This window comes from Mustela nigripes, chromosome 1, assembly GCF_022355385.1.
Source record: "Mustela nigripes isolate SB6536 chromosome 1, MUSNIG.SB6536, whole genome shotgun sequence".
NCBI lineage: Eukaryota > Metazoa > Chordata > Mammalia > Carnivora > Mustelidae > Mustela > Mustela nigripes.
Window position 1 is genome coordinate 29,644,653 of NC_081557.1, and position 17,798 is coordinate 29,662,450.

Sequence of the window (17,798 nt, forward strand, 5' to 3'; positions counted from 1 at the left end):
GGGAATATAATCCTGAGTTGGAAGAGAAAACTGCTGTCAGGTGCCAAACCCATATTTTTCCTTTTATGTGTTAATCTGGTCAGTAATAGTGCTTTTATCCAAGGGACATACTTACAGAGGGAAAAACAAGTCAAAATGTTGAAAATGTTTTGTTGTAAGAATGCCGAAAGTCAGAATAGAATTCTTCAGGCCTTATTCATTTTCAAAACAAAATGAAAAGACCAATAATGAGAATGAAAAATGTCTAAAAGTTAAGTAGCATTTAAAGACTAACCTAAGTTTCAGAATCAGAAACAATTTTAAAATGGCAGAATTGATCATTCATAGAATATTTTAAAAAAATGATTTGCCCTGCATCCTTAAAAACTGAGAAAAGACTTATGGTTTTTTAATGAAGTGAAGTAATTGGCTTCTGTCAATTCAAGTTAAAAAATGTATCTCCTACAGCTGTGCAAATGTCATATTTGGTAGAATAATGACAAAATTCACAGTATTTTGCTGTCTTGCGACCTGATAAAATACAGTGGGTGGGAAATAACTACACAGTGTGTTAGAATAATAAACTGATACACATGTATAGATATTTAACTTCAGTTTTCCATGATTGAAAAAAAAATTATATGCTAAAAATAAGAAAGTACTCTCCTACTGACTCTAAAATTTCTAACTAATTTTATCATTCAGTTCAATCACAGAAGCAGAACTATTGGAACACACAGGACAACAATCCTATTTAATCCTATAGATAGGATTAAATTTCACACAGCTTAGGAAGCTGGTTGCACAGACTTCCGGGAGGTTGTTTATACTGGTTGGTGATGAAGCCTAAAGTTGCCCAGGTAGGCGGAGAGGGAAGGAAGATGGATATCCAACAGGGAGAGCAGTCAAAAGGAAAGTTGTGAGGGTAAGTGAAATCCATGTGGACAGACTGGAACTTGTATGGATCCCTAAATGCCTCTAAGCCTCCAAATATGAGGATGAGCCTGTTGTGTGGAGGAAGCTGCTGTCCTTAGCTCTGGGGAGAACATGTACCTGGTCCATAAGTCAGAAAGTTATAAAGGAGATGTGGCAGGAGTGGAGTTGCTGCAGGTTCAGATGCTGTTGCACCTCAAAACTGGTCAGCCATAACAGCAGATAGACGATGACATGGGTTCGGTGCCTCATGCCGCGTGACCTTTCTAACCACAGGAGGGTAAAACGAATAAGACTACTATTTCACTACTCGCTTCCAATTTTCATGTAAGAAGTCTGGTCATTCCAAACGCAGTATGATAAAGGGAATGGTATTTTTGAGAAATGTAGTTCTAGCTTTTTAAAATAGACACAATACAATTCCACTACAATCCACACCTTGCAAACCTGACATTTATACACTCCTTTATGAGCCATTCTTAAGATAATTCTAAGTAAAACAAGAGCAAAATTCTGCTTCCTTATAACATAAGGCAAACTGCCCCTTGCACAATCCTCTCCCCCCGATGAGATAAAAAAAAAAAATCCCTTTATCCATCCTTAAGTGATGTTCATCCTTCCTGAGTCCCATTCCTCTTTAGTATCTTATAAATGAAACTATGATACAATATTACCTACTATTAATACTCCTTATTTATTTATTTATTTATTTATTTATTTTTAAAGAGCAAAAGAGATCACAAGTATGCAGAGGGACAGGCAGAAGGAGAGGGGGGAAGCAGGCTCCCTACTAAGCAGCGAGCCCGATGCGGGGCTCGATCCCAGGACCCTGAGATCATGACCCAATTCGAAGGCAGAGGCTTAACCCACTGAGCCACCCAGGCACCCCAATACTCCTTATTTTAGATGTTAGGCAAATATAAGAGGAAAAGACTAAAAAAGTTTTCATGTGCATGAGTAAGTATATGCATATCAGAATGAGAAATACTATCCATAACTATTGCAGTTCTCATTTCTGCCAGTGTTCATGTGACCACAGTTGGTATTTATAATTACATTGTTTTCCTATCTTTTGCTTCAGCAAACACTTTGTCTAGTTAAGATTTTAAGTGAGGTCTTGAGAGTCCCTCTTGTATTTGACGGCTTTCATTTTTCCAGTAACTTTAATCACTCGGTATGGGAATACTAAGAGGCACCCCAGAGGATCTCCTGCATTCCAAATATACTTATCTTGACTCCATTGTGTCTTAGCAACCATATTTCTCATTGGTAATTAGGATCGATAACATCAGACAGAGCACCCATACTCTCTTTGCCTATTGATTCACTAATATGAGGAGCCCAAAGAAGCCAAGTAATAGTTTAAATTTTGATTTTAATGGAACTATCGATATAGGCCCTGATTTAAACATTTCTTCCTTGGGAACCAAGATAAGCAAGTCCACAGGTGTTGAGTATGGCATCAGTGAATTCATTATTATTCATTATTATTCATTATTATTCATTATTCATTATTACCCTGAAATAGCGAATTTCAGGGTAATAATGGGAAGTCACTCCTCTTTCATTCCTTGTTTTCTGGAATTGTGAATCCTAATTAGGAGAGAAATAGCACCTTCAGTTGGCTGCTGCTGTAAACCGTATATGGCATCTTGGAGGACAGTACCTAACCCCCACAAGATTTAGTCATCTTGTTGGCATTTCAGAAGGTTCTGACATAATTGTGTCAAGCCGGTTGCTTCAGAGTGATGGGGAATCACAAAGACAATAAATTACATGAGCATCTCTGCACTTATATTCTGTAAAACAAATTTCTTGGTCAGGAACTATGTTGTATGAAATGAGGTATTTCTTAAGGACACAGATGGAGGATTTAGAAGAAGGACTGCAGGCAAGTAAAGGAAATCCATGTCTAGAATAAATGTCTATTCCTTTGAAAACAAAGCCCTTCTCATCTCTTGATGAAAGGATATAGGTGGGTGTCCTAGAAGAGTCCTATTGGAGAGTGTTTCCCTGCGGATGTACTTGATAGACACCATTCTGCCACCCATCCATTCATTGTCCTCATTTCTCAAAGATTAAAAATGTCTTCTTATGAATTGTGTACTTATCTGCTTCAGGCCTTCATGCCTTTGTAAAATCCTGATCTTTTTTGTTCATAACATCTCAGTTGGGGGTTGTAGACATGATTATGACTCATATTTGATGAGATAGCAGATACAGTGAGAGGAGAAAGCTGTAAAAAATTATATTTTTATGTAAATATCCTCAGCATCATAAAATTACCATTATTATTTGCTTAAAAAATAAATATCTGGGGGCACCCAGGTGGCAAAGTCAGTTGAACATCCAACTTCTGGTTTTGGCTCAAGTCGTGATCTCAGGGTCATGAGGTCAAGCCCCAAACTGGCCTCCATGCTCAGAGTAGAGTCTGCTTAAGACTCTCTCTCCCTTTCCTCCCCTCCCTGCCCTCTTTCAAGGAAATAAATAAAACTTTTAAAAATAATAAATAAATAAATAAATAAATAAATAAATATCCATTCTAAGTTTAATTCAAAAGTCTGAGTCTGAGACTAGATTCTTTTAGAGGGGCCAAATCCTATCTCCTACCTACTGTAGTCTAAATTGTGTCCCCAATTTTCATATGTTGAAGTCCTAACTCACAGAACCTTAGAATGTAGCTCTATTTAGACATAAGGTCTTTGAGTTAAAATGAAGTTTTTAGGATGGGCTCTAGTTCAATGTGACTGGTGTCCTTAATAAGAAAAGGAAATTTAGACACAAAATGATATGAGATGAACACATGCAGAGGGACGACAATGTGGAAACACATTAAGGAGATAGTCATCTACAAGCCAAGAGAGGCCATAGGAGAAACAAACCTGCCAGCACCTTGATCTTGGACTTGTAGACTCCAAAACTGCAAGGAAATAAATTTCTGTTCTTTAAGCTACCCATCCCATAGCATCTTGTTATGGAAGCCCTAGGAAATGAAGCTACTACCCAATTGGCAATGAAAATTTTATGTGCATGTCTCCCCTGCCCTTGCAAAGTTGTAAACTGCTTGGACATAGTTACTATGTCTTCTCAGTTTGCATGTATCATCACAGAAACATGTGTGACACTGTAGTTCCTTGATAAACATTTGTCAAATTAATAATAAAAGGAAAAGAATATTTTGATTTTGACACAACAGTTATTTTAAGTGATCACTAAATATTTTAAACTTGGAATAGCATAGCCATTGAATTTTGAAAGCTATTATATTTTTGGAGCATGCCTCCTATTTAAAAATACTGACAAAACATTATAATAATAAAAATGTAAAACCTTAATGGAGATATTGGGAAAAATAGTAATAATCAAACAAATGGTTTTTATATGTGTTTGTAAAGAGATCACAAAACCGTTTCATGTCTTTCTTTTATCACTCTGTGTTCAACTTTCTACCTGCCTTTCAATCCTTCACTCATTCAGCAAACAATTATGAAGGGATTGTTTACCTGTATGTCAATTACCAGGACCACAGAGATCTAGAAATGACCATTTTTCAAGAAATAATGTATTTTGATGAAAAATAATTTGTTGAATTTACATACATTAACAGAAGAGGTCTACTGAAAATATTTCAAAACAAAGCCCTATATAGAGTAATGGCATCTTAATTACTCTGTACATTGATAATAAAGATTATAAAGAAGAGCTGAATTCACCTGAAAGCTCTCATACCAAACTGAATTTTCCTCATTGCCTTGCCCAAAAAGTTGGTGTTAAGAGTGTTGGTTGATGGTGAAGGACAATTACTACACGTTTTCCTCTTGCACTGTCCAGCCAAGTACGCAGTGCTGCCCAAAAGCAACATCACATTTTTTGACTGAACATCACAGTAGATAATGCTTGGTACAGTACAACATGCCATCCAACCACCTTAGAAAGACTACACTGAATTTGTAAGGAACATATCCCCTTCAGATCTTGTGAATTACATCCTCCAAATGTCTTCCTAATTGATTTGCTTTTCTTTAACAAAAATATCACTTTGAGATACCCTTTCTAATTCCATGGTATTGTAATAAAGTTCATCATCCATATCACCAATTGGTTCTCTTGCCAAAAGAAAGATCTAATTATCTCACTTCTTGGCTTGAGTTTTTCTAGGTCTCTTCTCTGTCTACAGGATGCCAAACAAACTTCTCAGCAAAGCAAACAAGACCCTTCATCCTCTAGAGCCCCTAAGTCTGTACTCTTGCTCCAAACTTTCTCTAACACATTGAATAAATAGGCACTGACAGAACGCAACGTGTTTTTTCCATCCCTTTACCAATGCATCCACTACTCCCAGAACTATGCACACTCTATTTCATCTGCTTGTAAACATGTACTCATCCTAGCCACTCCTTCTGCAAAGAGAAAACACTAAGTCTTAATTATTGCACTAGAAATGAAGGATGAAAGATGAATAAAACATGTTTCCTATATTCCAAAGTAGTACTAGCGACAATATGCATATAAATAAATATCATAACTTTGCAGAAAAAAAGTTATACTGTAACAAACGGGATAAAATAATGCATGAGAAGAGAAAAAACAATGGAAAGTTCAGTGAAAAGCACTCTGGAACTAGGATTTAAAACAATGTAAGAGGCATACATATGAGGAAAAGTGGAAAGGACACAACGGGCAGAGGAAATAGAATATACAGGAGCATTGTGATGAAGAACAGCAGGACGTAGGCAATCTGGCTATAACTTCGCAGAGAGATGTGCAGAAACGGAGGCAGATGAAAGGAATACCGTGTCAGCTTTGTATCCTAAATGTGTCAAAACCTACTCTCAAAAACACATTTATGTGAATACTTCATTAGTATCTCCTCTTTTACAGCCCACAGTGCTCTTTATTGTGTGAGTGAAAAACTAAGTCTATGTCAAAGTCTTCCCATCTCCAATCTTAATGCTAAGACACCTTTAATTTCACATCTGGTATTTATTTAAACTGTTATTTCCAAAATGTGTTTATGTTTTTAAACATGGTTGTGGTTTTAATATAGAACATTTTCTCATTATAGGCTATTTCAAAATACTATCCAAACATGAGCTCAAAAAGTTGGGAAAATATCTGATACATAAATATTTTGTAAGTATTTCAGCACAGCTCTAATTGTTTTTTGCCTGATTCACTTACTTGTGTGCATTTCAAAAATAACGAAAATGGAAATATTGTATAATGGCTGATCTGAATTGCTAATTGTAAACTATTTTATTGCCAGGAGGGTTGAGTTTTAAGGGAATTTTTTAAAGGCAAACAAAAAGTAGTTCTACTTCCTAATTAGAGTTCTTGTGAAGTTTGTCTAAAAAAATATAAATGATGCTCTTTTGGAAGGATAAAATGAGTGTTCTGTATGTAGAAATATAATTACGGCTAAACAGTTGACAGGTCATAAAATAATATATTCATTACATAAAGTTGCAATAAAATATTAATGTCAAGTCCAGAAATCTGTCTTTATGCGGAACATATCTGATTACTCACCAAGTATTTCTGTCAGATGAGCAAAGACCTTCTTTTCTTTTTCCAATTCACAAAGTTAAAGGCTTTTCACTGAAACCTCTAAACATACAAACCGATATGCAGATTTCTTTCAGCTACTGAGTAGAAACAGAAGTCTCCAGTTCTCTAATTTTCCTCAAAATTAAAAGGTGAAAGAGTCCCCGCAGAATTATGAAAAACAAGAAGCTGAGTTCAAGAGTTACTGGAAAAAGGCAACAGTAATTAGAAATCAGAAACTGAACTCGAATCCTTTGTGACTACTTAAAACTGATGACCAACTGTCCCTTTTTTTTTTAAATCTTCAAGGCATGACTTGACCACAAGCCCTCTCTCCGGACCCCTGTCACTCCTCTTTCCCTTCCACTTAACATTTGCCACTCACCCTGAGCTTCCTTTCCTCCTTAGGTTCATCACCGTTTCTGAGGCTTTCATCACCTGTTTCCTCTGTCCAGGCACGTTGTTTCCCTTCTTCTCCCCTCTTGTTAAGTAGCCCCTACACAGCTCACCTGCCCCAACCTCAGTATCCCTTCTTAACTGACACCTTCTCTGGATTAGATCTCTTCTTCCTATTTCTCCCAGCCCCAAGTACTGTTTGTTCCATTCCTCGCTCCCACACTGACAGCATGACAGAGAGCTTCAGGGTATACGCTCTGAAGTCAGAACACAAGGGTTTAAACTCCAGCTGTGCTGCTTACAAATTGTGTAAGGATGGTGGGGACAATAACTGCAAAGTTGAGAGCACAACATACACACATCTAAGGCAATATATTCTGTGATCAAAGACTTATTTTTCCATTTACTGGCACTGAAAGATCTTGGTTAAGTCACTAACTTCCATAGGACTTGGTTTCAGCAACTGTAAAAAAAGGATTTTTTAAAAGACTTATTTATTTATTTATTTCAGAGAAAGAGTGTGCAGAGGGAGGGGCAGAGGGAGAGAGAAACTCAAGCAGATGTCACACTGAGTGCAGAGCCCAATGCGGGGCTCAAACTCACAAGCCTGAAATCAAAACCTGAGCTGAAACCAAGAGTCAGACACTTAACCAACTGTGCCACCCAGATGCCCCATAAAATGTGTGTGGTTTTTTTTTTAACATTTTTAAAAAGATTTTATTTATTTATTTATTTGTCAGAGAGAGAGAGAGAGAACACGCAAGTGAGCATAAGCGGGAAGAATGGCAGGTAGAGAGAAAGGCACGCTCTCCACTGAGCAGAGAGCCAGACATAGGATTCAATCCCAGAACACTGGGATCAATGACCTGAGCCAAAGGCAGATGCCCAACCAAATGAGCCACCCAGGTGCCCCTAAAATATGGTTATTAATAGCACCTGTCAGTACCTTACAGTACCTGTCAGCTATCATCTAAGATGTATGAAATTCTCACATAGATACGAAAATAGTCCTCCCCCCCCAAAAAAGAATATAGCTTAGTACCTGGCATATATTAAGCAGTCAATAATTTATTTGATATAGTTGTTACATTTGTGATAAAACAGATGCCCCATTTTAAATACATCACCAGTTGTGTATTTGTTAAAAGTTTGCTCCCTCGCTACACAGGAAGATTCATGAAGATCAAAATGGTATCCATCTATTGGGCAAGTATCCCCAAGACCTAACCCAATGTTTGGTATATAGAACGAGTTCAAGAAATATAGCTAGTTGGTGAATAAATCCATCTCTCCTCTCAAGGGAAAGTTATTAAATCAACTAACTTGCAGTAACTTATTGGAACTCTTGTGAGATTTCCAATAAAGCAACATATATTAAAAACATCTACCACACAGCTAGAAATATGCTAAGTATTCAATAAATGTGATTTGTTTTTCTTTTTCCCAGGTCACTAAGAAAACCTGTATACCTCTTCAATGCACCACATGTGTAATCTGTGTCAATAAAATTCATCTTCACTCTGTCATTAGGACAACTTCCAAAACATTAAATGTTGTTCTTTTATAACTTTGAGTTATACAATACATAGTTATGGTAGTTTACGCCAAAACAGGTTATGGAGCTCCTTATGCTACGATTCCAGAATTTTTCCTTAAATTGGTTTTAAATATTTGCTTCTTCTATATCTCTTTGTGCCACCTTGGAAAGTTACAATGAAAAGCGGGGCTAGACCAGATGAACTCTAAACGACACTCCATTACCTATTTGCATGTACTCCCTGTGGAGGAGACTGTAAATTCTTAGCAATCACTGAAAAGAACATGAATGTCCCTTAATGACACTGTGTAAGCATGCAATCACACTCACTCTCTCACACACACACACACACACACGGAGTTCCAACTGAACTAAATTTATATAAATTTTCTGTCCTTCATTTCACTGACATTTTTCAATTGCTGATGTTCTAACCAAAACTTCAAAAACATTTTAAATCATAAGCCACTGAATGCGGACAGCTGCACTTGTCTCTTCTTATATTTGATATTCAAAGACCATAGAGCCTCACTGAGAAAAAGCACTGGGAAAGCTTTTATCTCTAACATGTCAAGGGACAGGTTGGAAGATGCACTTGCACTATTAGGAAGCAACAGGAGGCCCTGAGAGGGTGTCTCATGTTTGACCTCTGCTGGTGGGACAATCCCTGATGGTGAGACCCTTCCTCCATGGGTATGCTGTCAATTTGCCTAGTTCCTTCAATTTGATGACTTACTGTCTCCTGCGGATTCACTTTTCAACGACTGTCAAACTTGACTTGCTGGTTTATAGATGTTTTCTGAGCATTATTTGAGATGGGTCAACAATTCTGCTCCAAATTTAATGACTGTAAGACAGAGGGTCAGATCACTATCAGGACAGTTCATAGACTTTTTCTGTCACTTAAAATTTACTTGAATATCAATATGTATTACAAAACAATGTTTAATAGGAGCCAAATGTTTTATGGAGTGATCAGTATACATGGGTTTAACTATAATAACCTTGAGACACTGGTATTACGACTATATGATATAGGAATTTGTTGTAGTGACACTTATACAATTATGTAAATATTGTAAAAACCACCAAAAAGTACAATATAATGGATGATATGATTGTGTATTATTAACAAAGCTGTTATAAAATAAGTTTGAGTTATTTTTCCTTTTCTACCTCAGCTGGACAAAGAATTCATAAACATCATAGCACAGTGCTCTTCTCTCTGGATCTTCATTCCTTTTTTTGTTTTTTGTTTGTTTGTTTGTTTTTTGAAGATATTATTTATTTAACAGAGAGAGTGAGAGAGCAAGCACAAGCAGGGGAAGCTGCAGAGGGCAAGGGAGCATACTCCCCACTGAGCACTGGTCAATCCCCAGACTCTGGGAACACGACCTGAGCAAAGACAGACACTTAAGAGACTGAGCCACTCAGGCAGCCCTGGATCTTCATTCTCCCACTTAGAAAAGAAAAGACACTTTCACCAGTAACTGCCTCACGTGTTTTTGTTTCTGAAATTGTTTTGACCTATTTCTCTCTCTGAATGAATGCTCTTCTTGCACATATCCATATTCCTAAATCATATAGTCTTGGCACAAAAACTGAGAATCTATTGTGTGTTCAGCATTAAGTAAGACACTGGAGACTTCTTTTTTAAATTATCCAAGTAATTGGGTACTTGGGTGGCTCAGTGGATTAAGACTCTGCCTTTAGCTCAGGTCATGATCTCAGGATTCTGGGATTGAGCCCCGCATCGAGCCCTGCATTGAGCCCCACATTGGGCTCTCTGCTCAGCAAAGAGCCAGCTTCCCCTTCTCCCTCTGCCTGCTTCTCTCCCTACTTGTAATCTCTCTCTCTCTCTGTCAAATAAATAAAAATCTTTATAAATAAACAAATAAACAAACATCTGAGTAATAAAATATATTTTTTAAAAAATCCTTTTCTCCCTGCTAGAAGAAAATTTCTCTCTCCTTTGAAGTCCTCTACCACTTTATCAAACTATCTCATAGCTTGTTATTCACTACCATGCCTTATGATTATATATATCTCTTCTGAAACTTCTGAGCTGTTCTGTAGACTTCTGGTACACAGACTCACATTTAATTTACATATCCCAAACCCATGATGCTCTAAGTTAAACATTACAACTTATAGTTACGATATGTCTTTCGTAATCAGCATACACTTGTTTATATTAACTTTCAACTGGTATATATAGTCCATTTACATGTAATATAATTACAGATAAAGCTGGGTTCACAACTATCAACTTTTGCTTATACTAGACAAAACTATGTTAATTTTTATTACCTTTTAGGTTAATTTTTATTACCTCTGCCTCCTTCTGAATTATCAAAGTTCCCCCCTATTAATTTGTTTGCTCTAAAATCTGTTCAATTTTATATTAGTGGCCTTAAAGATTATTACAACATGAATCTTTTGCTTATTAAATCCAATAGAAATTTTTACTTTTTTTACTGGTGATGCCAAAAAACTAAAACATTTTGACATTATTTGCCTTGCTTCCATTTTTCATTATTGTTAACATATATAATAGATACACATGCATTTAAAACACATAAGACAGGGCTCCTGGCTGGCTCAGCTGGACAGCATGCAACTCTTGATCTTGAGGTTGTGTGCTTGAGCCCCACACTGAGTGCAGAGATTACTTAAAAATGAAATCTTAAAACACATACACACACACACACACACACAGAAGACATTACTATTTGTGTAGAAAACATTCAGTTCTTCCTCCTGTTTTTCCTTTATTCTTACACTAATACCATATTTGGCACTTCTGAAACCAGGTTGTAGGGTTTTTTTCCTACACCAAGCAATTCTCTGTGGCACTAACCGGGTTTTCTACAATTTAAATTAATTCAGACACTATCTTCCTGGACATAGCATCACTCCCACAAGCTAACAGCTCAGTTCCATGAGACTGATAGCCCCTACTCCATATGCCAGTTGTTAAGTCCAAGTTGTTAATTACCCCACCCCAATTCCCACCCTGATTACCCTTACGAATTGTTTATCTTGATTTCTCAACAATCTTCTGTGATACACTTATGTGTTATAGTCTTTATATTTGTTGGTCTTGAACTTCACAGAGCTTCCAGAAAAAATGTTCAGTCATTATCTCCTCAAGAATTATTACTGCTCTCTTTTCCTTCTGTCTTATGAGGGGACTCCATTTACACATTAATTAGGTCTTCACACTTTTATATATCTCTCAAGCTCATTTTTATGTTTTCCTTTATAATTTATCTCTGTGCTTCAGTTTGGCATTTCGTATGGTAATTCTTTAATTCCCTTTTTTCTGCTTTGCGCTGTTATTTATTCTGTCAACAAAGACTGTCTTCATGTCATATGATGCATCTTCTCATTCTAGAATTTGCATTTTATTGCTTATTTGAGATTTTGATTCTTCATCTTTTAATATATTTACTTCTTTTTGTATCTATGGCCAAATTTATGTTAAATGCCTTGCCACCCATCACCTAAACTTATATCATTTGCAGTTGTTTTGTTGTTTGTTTTTAATGTTGGCTTCCATTTATGTTCTCCTGTGTTTTGTCACATAGAATGATTTTGAACACCAGAAATAGTGCATAAAACAATAACAAAGGCTACAGATACTATACTCCTCCTGAGAGCGTTTGCAATTCTCTCCACTAGGCTAATAGAGTGGTGCAAGATTATGAGCATCAATTCAGGAATGTGATGGGACCAGGACAGTTCACAGTACTGGAGCATCAGTTTACCACTGATTTGTGCCTCGTTATCTAAAATATAGAAGTGACAGTCCAGTTAGTCTATAAACCTCCTTCCTATAACAGGCTCCAACCTCTTAATTCTATCTTTGTAGATTGCTGAAATTCTATTCAGCATGTTAGTAGAATTATGTCTAATTTTTTAGTTTCCATACAATATAACCCAGATTTCAGCAAATTTCATGAGTGGAAACCCAGATATGCACCAAGGCCAAAGTCTTCAAAAAGCAATGCTTTTTTCCTCTGACCCTTTCAACATCCCCAAACAAGTGCAAAATACAATCTCAACCACTTGGAATTAGAAGAATTGGCAAATTCCCCTGGGGAAAAATGGTTATAGAATTAAGTCTACCTTCTTAAGACTCTTGCCACCACAGTCTCCCCAGTTTCTATTTCTTCAGCATCTAACCATTATACCCATAAAATAATTTATCTGTTTTATTCAATTTTTGCTATTTGGGGTGGGAGTTATAGTTTGCTACTGGCATAGTCCATCTAGCCCTGTAACAGAATTATGAATGAAAAGTTGTTTATTTTTTAAAAACTATTGTCATTTGCATAAACCTAAATCACACTGCATGAAATACACGAAGGAACACTATGTACATAACTGTCAATATAAAATGATTATAACAAATTGAAGAATACTTATATAATTCTTATGACCAAATGATATAATTAGGCCAAATTGAAACATCTATAAAAGAAATGCCAATTCAGAACTTATAAGAATGAAAAAGATCCAGAAATTATAGTTCTAAAAGTCTATTTCTATAAAGCTAAAATATGTTAGCACATTTCCATTTAAATAGAATTCAGGAGCTTTGAGTTAATCTAAAAATCCATCTTCATAATCACGTGGAAAACACTTGAATTTGTATGAAAATAATCTCAGATTTCTGCACAAGTTTGAAGTAAAAACAAAATGCAAACTTAACATGAAAAGGGTTTAGCTTTTTAATATTTGATAATCACTCAAATAAATTAACTAAAATAAAAATTCTTTCAGTATGAAATATACATCATACACTATTTTATGTTCTTAAGATTTAGGGTTCTAGAGAATTGGATTCAGACATCATTTCTTAGTATGACTATCATGTTTTAAAATTCCATTGTTTTTAAAGAATTGACTAAAACAAGGAGTATTTTCTAAAAACGAATCATGTTTTAAATAAAAAGGAATTAAATACTTCACATTTTACTACAAAGATACTGTGTTTTGCTTGCAGATCTTTCTCTCTCTTTTCATGGCAGATATGAATTTTAATATTGAATTCTTTTTGGAGAAAAAAGATGAAAAAAACATGATGTCTGGTATTTTTATCTAAAACACATAAAAATGATTTTGGGCAACTTATGAAAGTCTAACTTCTGAAATGTGCTTATACCAATAAGGCAAAGGAGAAAGTGATTTGGTTTCAGCAAATAATTTCAAGTTTCAAAACTGTTTCTTACTCTGTCACACTAATCAAAGTGCAGTTTTCTCTTCTATAAAATAGGGATAATTACAGTTCAGACCTCATTCAATTAATGAAATAATGTATGCAAATATAAAGTATGTCACATAATTTGTCTTTCTGCACAAAGTTGCCATGATTTTTATCAACATTTTGGTTATTGCTATTATTTATGTCATATGAATTCGCACAGTGGCTAATTAAAATCTCACTTAAAGCTTGTAAAACTGATACTGTAACGAGTTGTATCAAAAAATATAAGAGAAACTACAGTGAGTGAGCTGATTAAGTCATTCACTACTACCTCTACAACTTGCCTTCTGGTTTTGGAGATTTCTCATAAAGGACCATAGCTTGCATCTCTTGAAAGGAGTGAAGAAAGATGCAACAATGAACATAGAAAACCAAACTATAGAGAGATATGAGTGCTGGGGGATGTATAATCATGGCAATAAATAAAATTTATGAACACTGTTGGCTATTATAACATTGAATCCCTACTATCAAATTAACCAGCAGAAAACCACGAAGACTGCAATATTATTACCCCAACCTCATAGATGAAGGAACTAACTGCTGAGAGGTTAGTAACTTGCCCAAATTTGCAGTGCCAAAGCTAGATTTTTCAGTCCAAGCAATTTCACTGGCTGCATGTTTAATTACTCTCATCCATTCCCAGCAGAGTTCATTTAACTTGCTTAGTGATATTTACAAATACATTTTGCAGAGCATGTAGTTCAAAGCTATATAAAAAAATAAGAAAGTCAATCATTAACCTTCAAAAAGTTACTATTTCACATCTAATTCACTTATGAATTCAGTCCAGATATAAAAATGTTATCTGGGAAAAATAATACAGTAAATATAGTAAACAGATTATAGTAAACTTGCATGAGAAAAAGTTTAGATTACTTTCATTTGTTTTCAATGTTTGATTATTTTTAATGCCTCTACATTATATCAATCTTTCTGTAATGCCATACGAAAATATGAAGTGGTAATCCCCATTAATTTATTTAATGTTAGAACTGAAGGCATATGAGTTTCTTGATCATACTATATCCAGATTTCATTCCCCATTAAAAATTTCCCAATTTAAAAAGACAACATATTAAGATAATCTCAATACTCAAGTTAAAATGAGAAAAAAATTGCAATAGTAAGAGCTCCAAATACGGCTTATTGCTTTTTATTATTATACTTCAAATTATTTGAATATTAATTAATCTCTCATAGTAAACTTTGGGAATGTGGGATAAATTACATCAATCCAGGCAGGAAGCAAAATGCACTGAGAAATTATGAACCATTAAAAAAAATGATCTCTACAGTTTCTCATTTTTATTATTAAAAAGTAAACTTATTTTGAACAGATAAATTCAATCATATTTTGAAACAGATGTGTATCCTGTCAGAATGCTAGCTGAGAATGTCCTGTTACCTTTTGTTTTATCGAGGTATACTAAATGTGTGGTAACTTCTCAAAAATTTTAGCTGTTATTAGTAGTTTTTTACCAAGGTTTATAAAGTGATTTAAGATAAGTAATCTTTAAAATTTATAACAAAATACATTTATGCATAAAATAAACAGAAAAAGTATAAAATTGTAAAATTATATAAGGCATATATCATCTAATTAACAATTGTTTCACAGACACTAAGATTCATATGTCAATCCATAGACAATCATTTGATTTTGAGATTACCTTCAGCAATGAAAAAATGCAGAAGTTAATGCAACAATCTTATTGTAAAAGACATACAAATTCAAGGGTTTTTAAAGCAAAGACATTTCTTTATTTGTTTAGTGGTACTGAAATCAATCTCATTTTTTAAACACAAGACATCAAATTTTTCTTCCTTGAAACATCTCTATATTAGTAAAATTCAAAATATCCCAACTGTGTCAGCACCACTTTACAAGAAACTGATTTTCTCTGAGAAAAGTAAATCTAGAGAATAATGTGGAGATGAAGTGTTATGTCACTGCTGGTAACAAAGCTAAATTAATTTGGCACTTCCTGGTAATTTAATTCATGAGAAAGCGGAACCCACTTTTTTTTGTGCTTTTCCTCTACTTCTGTAGAGGAAATGTACAGTAGGAGAAAGAGGGTGATTCCCAGTCAGCAAAACTGAGTTCCAGCCTTTGTGCCACAAATAACCATTTGTTTGATTTTTTTTTCATAGAGGTAACTTCCAGGTTTTAATATCTGCACATTGTATCGCTTCTCGGCCTTTTGGCTAAGATCAAGTGTAGTATCTGTTCTTATCAGTTTAATATCTGCACATTGTAATAAAGCAAGGATTTCTGTATCAGAAATGCTTGGACTTCTAATTTAGGCTCTGTCCCACCCTTCTGGGACACTTGTTAAATAAGTTAATAATGCTAAATGTCAGGAAACTCTTCTGCAACACTGTCTAATAGGGCTACTGTGAACACCAAGTGAGACAAATTACCCGACTCTACTTTCCCACAGCACCCTTTACCACCTTTTGTGAATATTGACCTCAAATGAAATGAAATGTTTCATGTATCTCAATCTTCTTCAGTTCTTAGAATAGTGCCCAAGAAATGAGACATTCAATAAAACAACCGTTCTATTAATTACATGTAAGTACTTAATATATCGTTCTATTAATTACATGTAAGTATTTAAGATAGATTTTGGCATGGAGTAAGAGTTCATTAAATGGACTGATTACTATTTATCGTTCCTCAGTAAATGAATGTGGTTGGGCAAAATATGCTTCCACAAATAAAGAATGATAGATGAGAAATTAGTTATTGCTCTAAAGAGTTAGCTATTCAAAATGATTTCCTTAGCATGACCTTTGTCCTGAGCTTTATGCTCAGAACTGAAGGAAAAAAATGTTCATAATACATGTTTTGCCTTAAATCCAGGAACCATTAACCCTTTTCTAGAAATTACATACTCCACACAGAGATGAGCCTCCATGAGTTTTTGCCACATGATCCCACCCCCATTCATCATAGCAATTAATGGAGGGGGTGTGTTGGGGGAACTGACCCAATAACCCACAGAGTACCTCTCTCCAGAGATGGCCATTGAACATCTCTATAAAAAGAACTAAAGTGATGAACATTTTGAGCCATAATTCAGATATTTTCTGGGGGAAAAAAAACAACAACAAAAAGCCAGTTCTTTGAAGAAAGAAGCCAGACAGACAATGCAGAAGAAAGGGAAGCATGCAAAGACAAGAGGACTGAAGGAATCCCTAAAACACCTTCAGGGTCTGCTTCCAACCTTCCTGTGAGGACTAACAAAATACTTACTCCTGGGTCCCACGAAGTACCTCCTGTACTTAAAACCTCACAGTGGATGCCTATTCTAGTTTGCTTTTATTAGGGGTGATGGTTGTTTCTAATTGAAAGAGTTCATACATTGAAGCTTATTTATTCATCCTCCAAAAAGTACGGAAGCCATTATCGACTATAAATGTCACAGATGCTTCTCTAGCACTTCAAAAAATGTCCCTGTTTACCATCTGCTATTATTGCTCGTACTAGTATTTGTGTCCTTGAAACATGAGATATTTTCATCTCTATCATTCCCTTGTGAAATATTCATCATAGATAGCATTGGTTTTATTGTAATGCAGGCAGGACAATTTATCGGGTATAATTGGAAAATTCTAAATTCATGCCTGTCTTGTTAGCCTTTTAATTTGTTAACAAAACTGAGAGCTGGTTGAGAGCTAAATGAAGGTATAGAAAACATTTAATCCAGTTTATTCTAAATATAAAGAAACCAAGGTCTGCAAGGATGCATTTCACTCTATTTAAGTACCGTTTGCTCCTACCCACATTCACCTTGCGTTGTCTTTTTACAGATTTGTTATTCATTACAACAGACTAAATCATATTTTCTAACTCCATTTTTTAATCTACCAAAGGTAGTCATTTTCCCAGAGGTTTCTAGGTTTCAGGGAAAGAATAGAATGTTCAGACCTTGTGATATTGCATTTTATGTGAATGAAGTTCTTCAACTGCTTTTCTTTCTAATTAAAACCAACTCAGGAGATTGGAAGGAAGATGAATATTACGTACCATGAAATTCAACTGAAGTAGAACAGTATTTTAATTACATTCAATGAATTATTAAGCATTTTTCAGAAATAAAGACTACACAGTGTAGTCAGTGGGAAATT

At 35.2% G+C, this 17,798-nt stretch overlaps 1 pseudogene; it reads left to right on the forward strand.

Annotated features, from left to right (window-relative positions):
* Positions 1-15,849: 15,849 nt before the first annotated feature.
* LOC132008521 (U2 spliceosomal RNA) lies at positions 15,850-16,007 on the forward strand (annotated as a pseudogene).
* The last annotated feature ends 1,791 nt before the right edge of the window (positions 16,008-17,798 follow it).